Here is a 20,354-nt window from a genome sequence, read left to right on the forward strand (position 1 = left end):
TATTTCTCAAATTCCTCGATAATCTTAGATTTCTATACTTTTTCTGCTGAGAAGTCACGGCCAAAATCGGTTAAGATCAATGGAAGTGGTAAAATATTTTCTCTCTAATAAATTCCTCCTCCCCCTGCCACCACTTAACACCGTTTGGGGATCGTTCACAAGGAACAGTTGAGAAGAGAACACCGGTTTGGCTTCGTAGTTCTTTCATGTGAAGTTATTTAAAATCACTAAACTAAGCTGCAGTGCTCTGTGGCGTAGTGGTTAGCGTGCTGGACAATTCACATTATATTTTCACGTTCGCGCCGACCTACCGTAGTCGTTTTTTTTTTTTTTTTTTTCCTAAACAACTGGAATGGACTTTTCTTGGTGGCCGAACTGTTAACGTTGCAGATGTTTGTTTTTTTTTTTCACACTTTATTTTCCTACTTTTACTCATGACTCCGGGTTTGATCCTTCCTACTTACCTACCATAACATTTTTTAAAACTCCCCCCCCCGTCCCGGAAACAAACACTCGGGCAACGCCGGGTACCCCCGCTAGTTGAAAATAAATCATTGCAACTTTTGTTTAAAAATAAAAAGCAGCGAATGCCTGTGCGATCACAAAAAAAAAAAAAAGAAAAAAGAAAAATTAGCCAAGTAGGCAGGCTCGAAGCTGGAATGTGAATGAAGGGAGAAAGGTAACTTGGGAACTGTTTTGCTCACGGTCCTCAGAAAACTCACGATTTTGTGAACCTAAAAATAACGTTTTTAAACATTAACGTGTGCATTTGATTTTTAATTTTTTGTAAGGGCACTTTTTCACTGCTATTTTTTTGTAAATTTTCGATTTGCTTTTTTTTTGATGGGGGAGGGGATGCTTTTTGTTTTTAAAAATGTGTACTTCGAATTCAAACTTAAGTTTGAATTCAAAGCAGTCAAAGATTCTGTAGTAATGTTTTACGGCGTGACCCAGCATCGCTTACCCCTAAGAAAAATGAAGATTTACCAAAAATTAATTCCAAAAACAATTAACTGAAATTTGTCGTCATTTTATGTTTCTAATGTAATCCTTCCCCCACCCAAGTTGAATTTGTCATATTTTGGGGTTTATTTTGTTTATGGAATTGTTAGGTGAAAGTACAGAATGGTCTCATAAAAATTAATTAAATTTATCGCTATTTTATGTTTCAAATGTACTTCCCGCCCCCTACCAAAAAAAAAAAAAAAAATTATTTGTCATGATTTCCCCCCCCTCCCCTCCTCAATCGCCAAACTGGAGAAAATGCTAGAGGTGACATGTCTAGTTGAACACTTAGTAACCAAAAAGTGGGTGCCCATTTTATGTTAAATTTATATAAAAAAGTGATCCCCTACTCTAACATGTTAATTTTTTTTTTCAAAATGTCTTCTCTCATATTATTTATGAAGGCCAAACAAGTAGATCTTCATTTTCTCTAGGGATTAGACGATGCTGTGTCATGTCGTAAAAAATGACCGTTTTTTAATCAGAAAGTTAAGTTTGTAATCGATGAGATTAACATGAAAAAAGAAAAAAAAAGTGTAAATTGTAGAATTTAGGAGGGGGCAGTAGATCTTCATTTTTTAGGTGTTAAACGGCACTGGGTTACATCGTAAACATTTACCGATTTCTTTATAGCTGTTTAAAGAATAATAAAAACAAATGAAATGTTTTCAGCTTTTTCGTAAGTGGTTTTTTTTTAATATATAAAAAAAAATAAAAGCCAAACATTTTTCTACACGAAATTATTTTCCAGCTAGAAACTTATTTTATTTGGTGAGAGTTTGTTTTTAATGTTTAGAAGTTTCTAGGGGCAAATAATTCTAAAAATGTTGTTAAAAAAGTTGATGTTGGAAATAATAATTCCAAATAAATTAAATTAAATATATTATCAATATAATTATTGTTTAAAGTTGATTCAATAACAATTCTAAATAGAACACTTAAAACAATTCTCTCGCTAAAAACATGAACTAAGATACCGCTATTTAGCTAAATCGATTTTTCTTAATGTAATATGCAAATGAGATTATCTCTTAATTGTATATTTAGCAAGAATCATACGATACATAGAAATAAATCAAAGATTAAAGTAAGAAACGTTTTATTAATGAAATCAAATTGTGAACAAACAAACAAACAAACAGGAATATAAATTTATATATATATATATATATATATATATATATATATATATATATATATATATATATATATATATATATCAGAAAAATACATGTGTATAATACTCAAAAGAAATTAGAATTTATAAAATATTTATAAATTGATCTTTGGATAACATTTTGTAAAAGTCATTTACCCTTTTTGCGTTAAATTTAAAATAGTGTACATTTTAAACCATTGCGCCCAGCAGCTGAATTTCAAAAATCAATTCAGAATTCATAATGATTAGTTTAGTAGTGAATTTTATAATATGTACACACACACACACACATATGTATATGTATGTTTATATGGTATGAATGTATCTATATCTATTGCATAAGGGCGCACACATTATAAGATCAACATATAGTACACACGCACTCACGAACACAACCCAAGAAGACACGTAAATGTAGACACAAATATATCTCATTCTAAAATGGCGCCATTTCAGTTCTGTGTATCTTCCAATTCCGACAATCTGCAGGTGCAAACACGTGCACACATTCACATATGGTAATATTTATAGTAAAAGGAAACATTCGTTTTTAGTGAAACCCTTTTATATCAACAGACGTTTACAAACATTTCTTTCGAAATTGATTCGCAAAGAATGTGTCTACTTTCACTCTTTGCTTACAAGTTTTGTTTTTTTTCTATTTAGGAAAAAAGAAGGAAAAATATGTCAAATCCTTAAGAGTGTATAAATTTGGGAAAATATCAAATTTCTTCTATTCCACGAAAATGTGATTAAAGCAATTTGCATCTTCATATATATTTAACACATCTTATTCTGACCAAATTTAGTATATGATTAGTTCTACGCTTCCAGTATTGTTTGATAATATTTTTTGGATCAAATTTTGTTAAGATGATGTTGTTTTAATCAAAATGTTGTTAAGATAATATTGTTTTAATCAAATTTTGTAAGGATAATGTTGTTTTAATCAAATTTTGTTGCGATAATATCTTTTAATTAAATTTTGCTAAGATCAACCTTTTTTAATCAAATTTTGTTAAAAAGGTTTTTTTAATCATTTTTTTTAATGACAATATTATCTTAATCAAATTTTGTTAAGATAATGTTATTTTAATCAAATTTTGTTAAGATAATGTTATTTTAATCAAATATTGTTAAGATAATGTTATTTTAATCAAATTCTGAAAGAATACTAGTGTTTTGATCCATTTTTGTTAAAACAATATCGTTTTAATCAAATTTTGTTAAGATGATAATATTTGAATCAAATTTTGTTGAGATAATGTTGTTTTGATAAAATTTTGTTGAGATAATGTTGTTTTGATAAAATTTTGTTGAGATAATGTTGTTTTGATAAAATTTTGTAAGGATAATGTTGTTTTCATCAAATTTTGTCAAGAGAATATTGTTTTTTTTTTTTTTTTTTTACATGTGAGTCACAACTTATCGAGGTTCGGGAGCCACTCGGGGATAAGGGTTATTGCGTGTACAGTAGTCAATGAGATAATATTGTAGTAATCGTTAGTAATGAAGATCTGATAAAGTGTCTTACTTAAGAGGGCTGTTTATCAGGAACTTGTTTATGTTGGACTTGAAGACATCCAGGTTGTAGTCAGGTGGGAAACAGGAAATGGAAGAGAGTTCCATAGGCGTGCACTTCTAAGAAAGAAGCTTTGTTCATGGAATCTACGTTTTTATTTAGGCACAGATAAAGAGTGGGGAAAGTCACTGACAGTTGTTTCAGCTAGACAGGTGTTTTTCGTGAAAGATTGGCGAGGGGGGGGGACCAGAGATTGGAGCTCGGACGAGTACTTGCCATGGAAATAACGATAAAACAAAGACAGGCTCGCAACGTCTCTTTTGTGGGAGAGAGGTTGCAGGGAAGAGAAAAGGGCGTCCTCCACTAGTCCACGAAGTTTATTTTGTACTCTGTCAAGGCAGAATAGGCTGTTTTTAGCAGCTCTTGCCCAGATGTGGCAGCAGTACTCCATCCTTGGACGTATATAGATAGAGAATTGCATCAGCAGTGAGATATCTTCTGGAGCGCTAGAAGGATCCTATCATTTTTCCAGCAACCTTGGCAACAGACTTGATGTACCTGTTCCATTTCAGGTCAGGAGTAAAGGTCAATCCCAGAAGCTTATCAAAACATTGAGCCTCCCCTAGACGAGAGGCATCGATTTCAATTGATGCCAGATGGGGATCAGAGCGTTGATGATGTAAGGATAGAAGCTTGGTTTTAGATGCATTAAAAGTAACCAGCCACCTCTTCCTCCACTGTACCACACACTCAAGATCAGAGGAGACAGAATCAGAGAGAACTTTGTGATTTAAGTATTACATCAAATTTTGTCAAGATGATGTTGTTTGAATCAAATTTTGTTAAAATAATATTGTTGTGACAAATTTTATGAAGATAATGTTATTTTAATCAAATTTTGTTATTTTAATAACATTTTCATAAGATAATATAGTTTTAACCAGATATTGTTAAGATAATATCGTTTTAATCACATTTTGTAAAGATGATCTTATTTTAATAGTTTGTACATATATATATAAACTAACATAAAAACACCCCCAAAAAACCCTAACCTAGATTTAAAACAGGGCAAGAAACTAGATATCCAGGCTAAATAGAGCACACACAAAGGAACAGGTCAACCAGTGGTCAAATAGGCCTTTGTCCAGTAGGTGCATGTTCATTGGCTGATAGGAAGGGCGCGGTGGATACTAGAACGCTGATTGGCTAACCAAAATCTCAATAGAAGGTGCGTATATAAAAATGACAGACAACCACAAAATTAGTGCATAAGCCTGAAGAGTCTTAGAGTGGATCAAACACGGAATATTCAGTGTAGCTTAATGGCCATGTATATTTTATAGCTTACTATATATATATATATATCTATACTAGCAGGACCCATTAACCGGCGTTGCCCGGTGAAAGCATGCTCCATCTTTGTAAAAAATTAAACTAAGTTTGTTGTTAGTGGCTACTCCCCAACGTCCTAATGTTAAAAACGAGTTTCGGAATAGACACCCCTAATCTCCTCATGCTAACGTATGTAATAGATACGATCAACAGCACCATGGTGGGAACAGCTTTTGGAATAGACATCCGATTTTATGAGTGGGGGGACTGTCAAAGTATTTGTCCACAGTTCAACCTTGATATTATATGTTGTCAGCATAACCACCTGCAAAGACTATAAACCATAAAAAAACGTTGGGGATGGGTGGCAGTGCCGTGCGATAAGAAGTACAGTGAATTACAGTGCATAATACATGTTATTATGTCTCAAAAACTACTTGCCTCCATCAAAGTTAAAATATATTGCTTTATTCAGCATAGTATAAAACTATAGAAGTCGTCAGTTTAAAGGAAATAGTGTAGCTGGTGCTAAGGTAAAAACGTACCTAAAAAAAGTTAATGTCTGAGTAGTGTGGAAAATGAGTCCTGAAACAAGAACTAAACAAAAAAAAAAAAAAACAATATATAGCAAATAAGTATATTCATAGGCAATGCAATAAAGGGGAAATTTGTACTTTAGCAGCAGAAATTATTTGACAGACAAAGAAAGTAAAAAAAAACTGGCGTAAATATAGGCAAATACAAACTGAATGAAAAGTAATGAAAATGATACTTTATTTGGGCATAACTCATGCTTAGAGCATGAAAATGTGTTTTATATAAAAAGAAATAGTTTTTATGATTTCAAAAATGCAACATATTTTTTTTTTTGCCTAATCACCCCAATCTAGGCTCAGTGCCACTTTGATGTAGTGTGGCCCAACCTCTCTGTCTGTAAGGTCACCCCTCTGACCTTTGGAAAAACTTCAGCTTGTGTCGACTAAATCTCCGAGAGGCGGTCACATCAGATTCCTGGTATGCTGAAAACGAATTACAAAACTCATGCGGGCAAGAAAGACAACAGACGTTCTATTCTACTGAAGGTTAATTTCACAAAAGATATTACAGACTTTTTCAATATATTTTAGTTCTTAGCAAGTTTTACAAGTCTCAAATTTTTAGTCTTTGCAGACGGCACTCAAACAGATAAGAGTAGGAGGCTTGATCAGTCATTTGGGAACAGCGAGATTCCACGCAATCTGTGCCCCTTGGAGTCAAATGGGAATCTGCTTAATTTTCGAGCGGGTTAACATTATATAGTGGTGGTGGGGGCATCTGAGTGGAAAGTCTTTTAAGCCAATCGAATTACAACACGCAGATGCGGATTGCATGTGTGCAGCTTGAGAGTTTTGAAATCTGGGGACCAAAATCAACATTTAATTCCCATGACCTCAAAGGTCACATCCCATCATTCAGACAGCCATAGTCTGAAGGATTCTTTAGTTCGACAAGTATAATCAATTATTCTAACATTCTCAGATTTCCTGTTGTCTATTTTTCAAATAACAATATATGTCTGATTTTCAAACAATAAAGCAATATATATCTATATATTTCAATTCATGTCTTGGGATATCCGTCATTGCCTGGGATCTATTAAAGCTATCTCAGCATAGTTATCCGGTCTTCCTCAAGTCGCTGGGAAGTCTGATGCTCCCAATGAAGGGCAAATCGCTCCCTCAGGTCGATCACATTACATAGGGGGCTTTATTTTATAAAGAAATTTGGCAGATGTTTATGAAATCCCCCCCCCCCCCTCAAAATTCCACAATTTACATTTTTTTTACGGTAATTTCATCGGTTAAAAACTTACCTTTCAGATTCCAAAAAATAAAATTGAAAAATAAAAATTATTACTTTTATTGTCGGGGATCAGTTTTCAATTATAACGTTCTACTAAATTGAACACATAATTTGTGACCATCACCGAGAAAAATATTGTCACAAAATAAAATTGAAAAAAAAAAAAAATTCATGACTTTTATTGTTGGGGATCATTTTTTAATTATAACGTTGTACTAAATTGAACACATACTTTGTGACCATCACTAAGAAAAATATATATGATCATTGAATTATGTTTCTTGTGGTATTTTCTTTGTCTTGCGATTCCAGGAATAGAATTCATCTGGTGAAGAACCCAGCTAAGTATTATTACTCAAAGAAAGTGCACCATTCTCCATATGGGCCAGTGAGTAGCCAAGCTGAAGTGATCTCATTTGGATTTTGAATATTTGGTCGGAATTTACTTGTAGGAGGAATTATCTTTACAGTATTTAGTAGGTATTTAAACTCCATTCAATATGAGCATGTGAGCGTGTGTATGTATACAATAAATGTGTCATTGTGCATGTCTATTATACATTTATACTATGTGTGTATTTATTTATGGAATGTGTCCAACACATAAGTGTATGTAAAACATAAATTAAACTGAATCTTATCATGCTGCTGATGATAATGCTGCTGCTGATGATGATAATGATGACTGGTGAATTTAGACAAGATATCTAGTTATTGGTTATTCACATATTTTCATTGTTCAAATGCATTAAAGTAAATTGGTAGGGGCAGCTATACTATTTATGTTCTCAATCAAAAAGGTGTGACACACTGAGTCACCCATTGAGCTTGTGTTAGATTCTTTGAATCAGGAAAAGTGAGCTTAAAAAGTCAGTTAAATATAAAAATAAAAAGATAAAGTGTAAAATCTATCACTTTCTACTCACTATATTCACCCTCTTTTTCTCTTTCATTCATTCTTTAGCCACATGTTAAATAGTATTAATACTACGGCGATATTTCCTTTTGTAAATTATGAACTATTTTAATCTATGCTTTCCTTTTTATTACCGCTTTTAATAAACAAAGAGAGAAAACGTATCAAAAGGGAAAGGAAAGTGATACTGTATGAAATAAGATTGGGGAGGAGGTTAAACAACAGTGAGAGAAGATGAGAGTGATGGCTCAGTAAGAGATTTGTCATTTGGTGAGTTAATTGAAAATTATGGTTGATTAGAAAAATTAAATTTGAATTTGTTCAAACATGACTAAATCCCAAAACTGAGGAATATTTTACTATGTATTTTGTGTGAGGAAAATATTTAGGTAAAAACCTTAGAGAAACAAATATTGATCAACTCAGCTTATGAAAATAATAATATATAATAAATAATAATATTAAATATTGACAACACTAATAATTATAATAATAATGACAACAATTGGAAAAGAATACCTGAGAAGAACAAGAATACTCCTTGAAATTAAACTATATGGTAGAAACCTAATAAAATGTATAAACACATGGGCAGTGTCATTATTAAGATACTCCGGACCGTTTATAGATTGGACCAAAGAAGAACTGAGGCATCTCGACCAGAAAACTAGGAAACTCATGACTATGCACAATGTACTAGACTCAAAGTTTGATGCTGACCGGCTCTATGTGAAAAGGAAAGACGGAGGAAAAGGACTGGTTTGTACTGTGTAAATGACACATAAAAATAAAGAATTTAAAAAATATGTAATGCAGAACACCGACAGAATAGTTACCGCATCAAGAAAAAATAAACAAAACAGAAAAAGAGAGGAATAAGACGAGAAAAGAAAAATGGGAAGCGAAACAGCTACACGGAGGATTCATAAGGATGACAAAACATGAGACTAACGAAAACACTTGGACATGGCTACAAAAAGGAAACCTGAACAAAAACTGAATCACTAATAAGATCCGCACATGATAATGATTGGATTAAACAAGGACCAAAGCAAGTATTGACAACAGTAAGTGCAGACTCTGTTGGCAAAGAGACTAAACAATAAACCACATAATAAATGAAGGCAGCAAACTAGTCCAAAAAAATATAAAAATAGACATGATAAAGTGGAGAAGGCAATGCACTGGGAACTATGCAAACAATTGCATCTTGAACATCCAGATAAATGGTACAAGTTCAAATCGGCAGCTGTATTTGAAAATGAAAGTGACAGAATCGTATGGGACATGGATATACAAACAGGTAAACTTATCCAAACAAGAAGTCCAGGTGTTATAATAGTTAACAATAATAATACTATTTAATAATAATTATAATAGTTAACAATAAGGAAAAGTCCTGTAGATCTTTGATTTTGCCATCCAGCAGACCACAGAGTGAATATCAAGGAGACAAAAAGCAGAGCAAATACACAGGACTGGCCAGAGAATTCAAAGGGATCTGGAAGATGAAGAAAGTCAAGATAACACCAATAATAGCACTAGGAACAATACCAAAACAACTTTGGAAAAGAATGGGAGAGATTGGAATCACAGGGATGGCTGAGAAGATACAACAGATAACAATAATGAAAACTAATGAAATATTAAGGAAAACCCTTGAATGCAGAGACTAAGACACTTGAGATACAGGCGCAAGCCGGACATATAAAAAATGCTACAGATGTGAAACTCAAAGAATCACCACATGGAATCATGAAAACTGAAACTATGTAACTGTCAGTTATTAAAAAAATGTTACAATTGTCTGTGCTTGTTTCTTTATTAGATTTTATTAGATATAGGGGCTGGCAAGCTGATACCCTAGTTAGCCATTTGATCTATGACTTCAATAACTGAAATATAATTTATATTTTTTCAACATCCCCGTTTTCACTTGAAAAAGTTGTCTACTTTCGTTTCTATAACAGAGGTCATGGGTTCGATTCTCATAAGGGATGAACAAACATTCATTAGTTATTTTTTTTATTGATTTTACATCATATTGTTTGTGCGTCTGCATTTCTATATTTCTCAATGTATTTCGACCATTTTTTTTCTAATGTAATAAATTTATAAATTAGAAATTAAACATTATTTAACAAAAATTAGTTATAGTTTTATAATAATTGGGTTAAATTAATAATATCATAATAAATTTAACTTTTAAAATTCTTACTAAAATAATTTGCTAAAAACGAAAAAATAATTGAAAAAATAAAAAAAATATTACGAAAATCATTAAAAAAGATTTCAGATTATTATCTTGGTTTGCTAAAAAAATTTCATCATGTTTAGAATATCCGTTCAGTTTAGAATAACAGGAAAAAAAATGTCACATTTTTTCGAACAAATTCTTCAAGCATTCAATAGAGTAATCACCATTTCATCTACACACCCTTCACACGTATATATATATATATATATATATATATATATATATATACATATACATATATATATATATATATATATATACATATATATATATATATATATATATATATATACATATATACACACACACATATATATATATATATATATACATATATACACACACACACACACACACATATATATATATATATATATATATATATATATATATATATATATAAAAATGTTTATAGAATAACTGTTGCTACCAACAAAGTCTTCATTCCTCTGGGTTTAGGCATGGTTCCTGGCTCTGAAGCATCATTTCCACTAGGCCAGAGCGCCCCAGCAGTACCTCATGATATCACCAGACTTTGTTGGATTGCCGTCAGCCTTATTTTTTATTTTCTTTATGTAATTTTTCTTGTCTAACAGAGAAAGACCAAAATTATTCAAGAACGCGGAGGTTGACTTTGATAGGAAGTACAATGGTTTTCCAGCCATTTCTGACACATTCTTCACCCCCCCCCACACATATATATAAAATCCAAGGTTAATATTTTCCAGCGGTAAAGTAACCAACGTAGTTTAACGAGGCTAATACAAGAGTGCTCAATACCGATATAGGGCCAGGTATACGTTCTATTTATTTTTATATAAGCAATAATATCTCGCTACACATTCATGAGCATGTCAGCTAGTTACTAGCAACTAGAAACCTCATCAGATGATATAGCTTATATGAAAGCAAAGTTTGTAATGAAAATATCAGATCTTCAGCATCATAAGGAATTATTATCAGGAGATTGTCAGATGCTGTTAAAAATAGGAATAAGGAAAAAATCTAGGTGCATGTAAAGAAGACAGAAGAGGAATGTGGATTATGGTCTGTACTGAATAAAGAGGAAAAGGGGGTGGGGTTAAATGTATATAGAGATGGTGTTGAGGTAGCGGGTGGGGGTATGTAAGTAGGCATGGTCAAAACAAATTCAAGTTAATTCAAATGTATTTTTATAACAGAGTAATGGCGATTAATTTTATAGTCCTTTTCACATAGATATTCCCCAAAAATTGTTAACTTGACATGCTTCTGCTAATTGACACAATACACAATAGAATGTTTAATGTTTTAGGTGTTTACTATGTTGGTGGCTATCACAAGCATATACATATATCTTCCTTGCTAATCTTTTATTACTTTTATCTCTAGTTTCTAAAGCCCTCATCTTTCTCTGTTTATTCCTATATTTCAATACAGACCATAATCCACACCCAATTTTGTCTTCTTTACATTTTAGTCCTTATTCTTATTTTTAACAACATGCGACAGAACCGCCTGAAAAGAATTCCCTATGATGCTGAAGACATTATTGTATTTTCATAACAAACTTTGCTTTCATATAAGCTGTATCACCTGATGAGGTCGCTAATTGCTAGTAACTAGCTGATCGATACATCCTCATGAATCCCCATAGAAAAAAGTGTATTCTTGTATCAAATTTACCAGGGAAGACAATGGAAGTGTTTTCTAATCACTAGGAACATTCGTAATGGGTATATCTCCTTTGAATCTTCAGAAGATATCCCATTTTTATGAAATTTTAATCATATGTATAAAATTTTCTGGTGAAGACAATGGAAGTGGCCTCTTAACTTAAAGGAGTTATTTGAACCAAACCAACTTTGAAACTTGAAAAATATCATATTTTGATAACTAGATGTTTCAATTCTCTGAGGAAGCTAATGGAAGTGGTCTCGAATCTATATTATCCTCTATGTGCCAAATATGTCTGTGCAATCCATTACCTCTAAGCAATCCATGGGGGCAGAACTCATTTAAAACTTCAAATACATATATTCAATTTTAATGAAATATAAATCATTTGTATAAGTCATTAATTCAATTTTAATGAAATATAAATCATTTGTATAAGTCATTAATTCAATTTTAATGAAATATAAATCATTTGTATAAGTCATTAATTCAATTTTAATGAAATATAAATCATTTGTATAAGTCATTAATTCAATTTTAATGAAATATAAATCATTTGTATAAGTCATTAATTCAATTTTAATGAAATATAAATCATTTGTATAAGTCATTAATTCAGAAAGTTTTCCAACATTTCAGTTTCCTGCGATTATATTAGAGAGCATAATGAGATGGGGGGGGGTAGTAAAAGAAAAGAACGTAATATAGTTTTATGAGCATAAAATAATGAAACAATACATAATGATGACCCTCATTCAATCACAAACGTTAAAACAATGAACTATTGACATCACTTGTTTCTTCTACAATATTGTTTAGCGATATTTATTTTTGAACTAGCTAAACGCCGGGCATTGCCCGGTCGTACAGAACGCTTAAACATGACATTTTGAAGTATTATATTATTATTATAGAATCAATCCTCTTTTGATTATTATATATTATGAGGAATAATTTGCACAGTAGACTAATTTGCAAAAATTTTGTTAAAAATAACAAAATTATAACGATAATATCGTTCATCAAATTCCGTCCGTTTACAATATCACGTCTGCAAACGAGGAAATGATTTGCGGCGATTTTAAATAGTATCTCGTTTTTATTTTAAATTGAACTCATTAACAAGAAAAAATCAAAATTAAATGGTGAGATATACCTGGGTTTGAACAAAAAATGATTTGCTAAGATTTTATTATCTTCTTTGCCGATGTAACGTAAAATATTCCTCAATAAAAATTCTTTTTATTTACAAGAAAGAAATACTATTTTTGGGATCGGATTTTTTCGATTTTCAATACTTATCAGATGACTTTCTGTAAAAACATATCTAAGAGCACTGCCAGACATATAAATTACCTTTGTGAGAAATTTGCAAAAGATAGGCTCACCTGTTTTCAGAACCTCTGAAGACTAGTCAGATTTCGCCGCGGTTTGCTTGATCTGTGTTAGTTAGTAGACTTTCTTGTGCGTGGCGCATTTGCTCAGGTGGCAGAGTACTCGCTTCGCATACAAGAGGCTCGAGTTTTGAATTCCGAGTTCGGATATGTTTAACTGATGAGTCCAAATAACGGCAAAACTCGAGTCTTGGACTTCCGGTTTGTTGGCTGTCATGGCTCTTGCGAGCTGCGACGTTGTTTGGCTGTCAAGTGCTCATATCTGAAGCAATATTACAAATAAATTTCTACTACTACTAAAGTAACGTTCGATTCTCTTAAACTTTCTACTTATCTATATGTTAAAATATTCGATTTTCTTAAACTTTCTACTTATCTATATGTTAAAATATTCGATTTTCTTGAATAAAAATCAATTTTAATTGTTAGCCGTCATTTGCAATTTACCTATGCAGTTACGCATATCTTGCTAAGTTTCTGCCTATTAATCTCACCTTCTCGCACTGCATGTCGTTTGATCCGCTGCTGCACCGCATCCCCTCTCTTTGTACGTTGTCTATCATTCTCGCTTCTCTTTCATTAACAATCAAAGGTAAGAAAACTGACCATGAGGCGGAAGATTGGAATAATGCATCCTCAACAACAAAGGATATCATCACAAGCATGTATATTATTCAACACGTACCTGGATATATATATATATATATATATATATATATATATATATATATATATATATATATATATATATATATATATATATATATATACGTTTTCATAGTGAAATGATTTTAATATATATATATATATACAGTAAAGTTACTTTTAAAAAATTATCACGTCTTTAAGCTTAGTAAAAAGGGTTTGCACTTTCAGAGAATATATATATATATATATATATATATATATATATATATATATATATATATATATATATATATATATATATATATATATATATATGAAATGCCATGGAGACAGAATGCATGAAGAAGAAGTCAAACAACAATAAAAACAAGCAACTACATACTTTTTTAAACCTTGGGAAAAACTTAGTTAATAGAAGCCATCCATATGTGAGAGTGTTCCCATATTATTGGTCAACGTAGATGTTCATTCCATATAAAAATCATTAAAAAAAGCACGAAAAGATAAAAACCAATAGAAATGTAACAGTGTTTGTGCAACTACGCTCGAATGCTCATTAATTTGGAAACAATAATAAAAAATCATCGCATTTCACTACGTGCGAAGCATCAATATTGTACGCAGATATGTAATAACAATTATATTTAATATGAGGGACAACACCGGCGGTACTTATGTAGAATACGGACCGTGCTGAAATATTACATTATTATTTAGAAACCCATGAGGGGAGGATGTATTTTATACATGTTATTTCTATAATAAGATGTTTTCTTTATTTTTCTTCTGATTTCTTTAACTTTCCAGTTTGAACCGATTTCGATTTTCCTCATTTTTTTTTTCATTTCACCGATTGAGAAATGAATATGAATATCAGTGTAAACACTAACAAATCATATATTTTTTTGCGGAAGTTGTACACTCATATAAATAACAATTTATCATCCTCTACCAACAAATACCAGAGAAAATTGATTAAGAAAAACATACAAATTAACATTTCTACCTGGTTAATGGCCTACGAACGAAAACAATCTACTCTGTGGATTAAATAAAGGATTCAGTGCTAAATGCCATACAGTTAAAAAATATATACCTGAAGAAGGTCGGAGATTACGTCAGCCGAAAAGTTGTGACAATAATAACGTGCAAGATGAGAAAAATAATAAAAAAATCCAAATTATTAATCCTCATCTCAAAAATTGCGAAACTTAAAAATATATTTAAAAAAATATGAATAAAAAAAACTTTTTAAAATATCCATATTTTTGAACAAAATGAATTTAAAAAATTCTGAATAAATGAACTTTTGAAAAATATATTCATTTTTGATTGTCAGTTTTATAAAAAGGAATAAAAAATATATTAAAAAAAAGAAATGTGTGACTTACTTGTTTGTGATTCTCAACTTTTTGTTGTGTCAGAATGTTTTGGTAAACCTGGGAAAGAAGATTTCAGTTGTTTAATTCCTTGGTTTTTAAGATGAAGCAAAGTTTTAAAAACAAGTGAATAAAAAACGCAACATAAAATAAAAAGTCCAGGTAAAAAAAAAAAAAAAAATGGTAAGTCGTTTTTTTTCTTCTTCTCGTTTTACAAATGAAAAGAATGTTTTACGAGAATGCGCAAAAGTTTACTACAAGATTTTCGTTTAGATTAGTTTCCAAGCGCGTTTGGATGTGAACCGACTGACAGGACGTTCTGTAGTGGAATGAAATCTCTCAAAGAACAGGGAATGGGAAGACGAAAAAGAAGAAATGGGGTTTAGAAAAAAATATGACTGCTACCGAAAGAAGGTGGGTTGGTAGTAGACGAAGATTAAAGATAAAGGGGATGGGGTGTATGCTCGCGAAACAGTTGGATCATAACTATTTTCATGTTTCCTTTTTTTTATCATACCCCCCCCCCCCTCATCTCACGCACACTCCTTACCAAATCCTAAAAAGCCACTAGTATTTCAATGCAGATGATGACAAATCAATACTCGAGCAACGCTAATAACAAATTAATTTTTATCCAGACATTTTGTTTGGGAAGGTAATTTTGAAATATTGACGTTTGAAAGTTACATGTATGAATGCAACATAATAAACATGTAGTTATATGTATGAATACAACATAATAAACATGTAGTTACATGTATGAATGCAACATAATAAACCAACAATGTTTATGAGAAGCATGCATCTTGGTTTAGCATTTCATGACATATTGACACATATGTGAGACCAGTCTGAAAAGTAATGGGACTGTGGGTGCTGCGTGAGTTAAGGGCCAAAGAGTAATAAGTAGATTGTGCTATCATCTAACATGATATCTTGAGGGTCACTGTCATCATTTCATTCCTCGTTTAACGTCAATCATACATGGTAGTATGCGTTGCTCCGCCTTCACATGTGAACTGGACAATCTTAATTTGTACCGTATAACCCAAGAATTCTTACCCATTCTTTAAACATGGCTATACCATCAAAGTCTCCTGTTCTGATTTCTTTCTATAATGTCCAGATTTAATTTCCCACTAAGGTCATCAGATCTGTCTGCTTTTTAAACTCACATTATACATCTATTATATGCTTCTTATATCATTTCTGTCCATGCAACACATGTCCTCAACCCTAACCCTAACCAGCTTGCATAATAATCATATTGCATACACGTTAGAAGTGTAATCTTATCTTTCTGCAACCATTGCATCAGTTCTATGTATTTTTGTTTATGCCTTCGTTTCTTCGGGTCATTTAGAAATAAAATAAAAAGAAGGAATAAAAAAAATCATCATACTTAAATAACATCCTTGGCCTTTTGACTAGGAACAAAGTGCAGTATCTGTTCGAATACTACACTTCACCTTTTCTGACCTCGATCAGTGGAGAAGAAATCCTTTTAGATTGAGGCAATTTTAATTTTTGTTTCACATCCAGAGTTCCCCTTTGTGAGGAGCTGGATTTTCCTCACATTAAAAACCAATCTTGTGTCTAACTCTGCCCTCGTGGGGAGGCAAGTAAATAGGAACATCCTCATTCACCTGATTTAACTTTGTGTGACAATTTTCTTCATTGCAAAGCAATAGAAGATGTTATGATGAAACGAACATTATGAAGAGGACTGCAATGCCAGAATTGATAGCCACCTCTAAATAATATTTTCAACAATGCATAAAAACATGGCAACAAGAATGGGAAAGTTTATGAAATGAAGAGAAAATTTATTCAATATATACACAATTTAAACATTTGACCAAATATGAATATGTAAATTTTAAGTTCATGAAAATCTTTTGCAAGCATACTTTTTTTTTTTTTAAAAAGTCTATAATCAGAGCATCAGGAAGTTTCACCAGATGTCCTGTTGAATTTTGAAGACCGAGAGGGGACTTAAAGTGTTGCGTTGAAAAATTGCAATAGAAAAGCACTTGTAAACTGCAGTCACTACGAGTAATTAAATTGAATAAGAATACTAGAACAACTCTCTATCCACCTTACGACTTTTAATTTGGCCCAAGCTCAACAAAAGAACCAGTTTGAATGACACCAAGTCAATCAAGCAGGCCGTAATGAAGGAGCTGAGAGACATCCTGTTATAATAGAATGACCTAGTAACTCTCCGTACAAGAATATACAGACAATGTAAATATACTCCTCCGGGAATCAGAGAGTTCTAAGACACCAAGAGAGACAGAGTCTCGCCTTGTATCCCCTTTGTAAATAAGCCTTTGTATTAACCCCAAGTGGATGTCCTGTGTAATGATTATCTAAAGAAAGAAAAAATTCTTTCTAAGAAGAACTCAAAAGGAAAAAAGAAGTGAAACTGAATTGAAGAACGCACATGGTTGAAGGAAAAAATAACCATTGAGTCTGAACGAAATCGGGAAAAGACATAACTGATAAAATAATTCAACCACCTGCAAAAGAAAATTTTTTAAAAGAATACGACACAAAAAGATAATAGAAAACTAAGACACACAAAAGTAACTTTTTTTCAAAAGGAAAAAAAATCCGTAATTCAGTTTAGTTTCATACTGAACAAATAAGCGATAGAAAAATATTTGTTCTATTGCTAATCCATTTCAAACTTATTTTCTTCTTATAAGAAAATAAAAATAAAATGGGACATGTTCTCATGCTGCTGTGTGCGTATCGGCGGTCGGTCGTATTTTCTTCTCAAAAGTTTTTCTAAATTTTTACGAAATAATATGTGCCTTTTTAAACAAATTCATTGAATTTGTTTAGCAATTTTTTTGTACAATTAATTTTTTTTCTGTTTTATTCTCGGCTTAAAAGTTTAATATGGAGTAAATAACTGAACTCACAAAAATCATATAGTTAGCCCCCCAAATGCAACAAAAGGTAATGGAATATTTACAAGAACAACAATTAAAACAAAGTGAATTATTACAAACTATATTAATAAGACATGTAGAAAATGATTTGTTCAGAGTTTACACCCGAAGGAATTGCAAACTCTCTATCAGAATTTTTGTATAAACCAACAAATGGTCTGACTTTTCAAGCGTATTTTAGAAGATATGAAAATATTTTTTTCTAAAAGATGTCAGTTGTGGTCTAACGATGAAAAAATTATTCTGCTGTTACAGAAACTTGGTACTCAGGAAAATACTAAGTATACAAATTTCATTCTCTCAAAGAAACCTGAGGATATTCTTTTAAGGAAACGACAGATATATTATCGAGAATATTTGGGGAGTGGGACAGCTTATTTTATACGCGTTATAAGTGTCTAAATATTGTGAAAAAAACGAGGAGGATTTTATTGCTTATGCAGGAAAAATAAATGCCCTATGTGAATTATTCAGGATAAAAGACCTCAAAGAAGATTTGTTTAATTGTTTAATATTTGTTCAGGGTTTAACAGCCGCTAAAGATAAAGAGATTCGTTCAAGGATATTATCAATCATGAATCTAGACATTGAGATAACTTTACAAAAAGTTACGGAAGAGTATCAAAAGCTGTTGAATTTAAAACAGAACAATACGAGTATTGATGAAATAATATTGCCATAGTACAAAGGGTTAAACAACGTGTTCACTATGAAAAATATGTGGAGGGAAAAAAATCACTTAATAAAAGAGTGTTACTTTAAAAATAAAATATGTCATGTGTGCGGACATAAGGTCACAAATCAACGGTGTGCAAAAAGAAAAAAGACGAAAAAACCGTAAGCTTGGAAGAATACATACAATCAGATCTAAAGAAAGAGTCCTGGAATTGTAAGAAAAGAAAATTAATAGCTGGAAAGTAAACTGTCTTCTGGATACCAGAAGTGATATATCTCTAATTGATGAAGTAACTTGGAAGAAAATTGGATATCCAAAGTTACAAAATACGGAAAAAATGTCAGAGGTGTTTCTGAAAATAGACTAAAATTCAAAGGTGAATTTTATTCAAATGTGACATTGAATAAAAATACAATAAAGACCAAAATTTATGTCATACCAGGAAAAAAAATTCTAATTTATTTAGTATCGATTTGATGATACTATTCAATTTATGGGAGAAACCCATACACTAGTTGTGTAGAAAAGTAAATGTGTCAGGTAGAAAATTCCAAACTAGCTGAAAATTTTTATTAAGGATTAAAAAAAAAGAATTTTTAAAATGCATTTTCTGAGAGACTGGCTTGTTGCACTGAGCTTGAAGTGAAATTTGAACTGAAGGACAAAGCTAAACCGGTGTTCAGACCTAAAAAAAGATCCCATTCTCTTCACGCGAAACAATAGATGAAGAACTAGAGACTCGAAGAAAATGGAGTAACTGAAAAAGTGGACCACTCTGAGTGGGCATCACCCACGGTATATGCAAAAAAAAACAAAAAACAAAAATAAAATAAAATAAAATAAACAGATCAAGGTATTTGCGGATTTATCAACTGAACTAAATGATTGCTTAAAGGATCATAACTATCCGCTTCCTACACCCGAGAAACTTTTTTCTAAGTTGAATGGGGAAAATTTTTTCTCAAAAGTTGATTTATCAGAGGCACATTTGCAGTTTAAAGTCCAGGAAGATTGTTAAAAATACCTGACAATAAATACCCATAAAGGATTATTTGCCCTAAAACGGTTGACTTTTGAGTTGAAAGTAGCCTCAAATTTATTCCAACAAATTATGGATACCATGTTAGCAGGCCTAGATTTTGCAATGGTTTACTTAGACGACATTCTAATAAGAAGCAAGAATGTTGAAGAACATAAAATCCATATTCGTAAGGTATTCAAGAGAATTGCAAACTACGGATTCCAAGTGGCTCCTGAAAAATGTGAATTTGGTATGGACAAAATTGAATATTTAGGACAAATAATTGATCGAGAAGGTAGAAAACCTAACCCAAATAGGACAGAAGCAATTAAAGACATGCCTAGACCAGACAATGCAGTGAAATTATAGCAATTCTTGGTCCAGCGAACTACTATAATCCTTCTATCCCAAATATGCATGAATTAAGAGAACCATTAAATAAATTATTGAAGAATAAAAATGGCACAAAAAATGAAAACGTTTGTTATTTGATCTTGCTTTGGCACATTACGATCTGAAAAAGGAGTTAATTGTAGCAACAAATGCGAGCAAATATGGTTTAGGAGCTGTGCTTCTACATAGAT

The 20,354-nt window shown here is 31.7% G+C and overlaps 1 protein-coding gene across 3 annotated transcripts in view; it reads right to left on the reverse strand.

The window, feature by feature from the left end:
• Positions 1-20,354, reverse strand: part of LOC145261125 (rap1 GTPase-activating protein 1-like) — a 1,259,270-nt gene that overhangs the window by 1,050,439 nt on the left and 188,477 nt on the right. For all 3 annotated transcript variants that reach the window (XM_080119382.1, XM_080119381.1, XM_080119380.1), the window contains exon 2: positions 15,126-15,173. The gene's annotated coding sequence lies outside the window, so the exon portion shown is untranslated. The remainder of the gene's footprint in view (positions 1-15,125; positions 15,174-20,354) is intronic.

The sequence above is a fragment of the Euprymna scolopes genome, chromosome 37, assembly GCF_053919585.1.
Source record: "Euprymna scolopes isolate OS-2025 chromosome 37, ASM5391958v1, whole genome shotgun sequence".
NCBI classification, from domain to species: Eukaryota; Metazoa; Mollusca; class Cephalopoda; order Sepiida; family Sepiolidae; genus Euprymna; species Euprymna scolopes.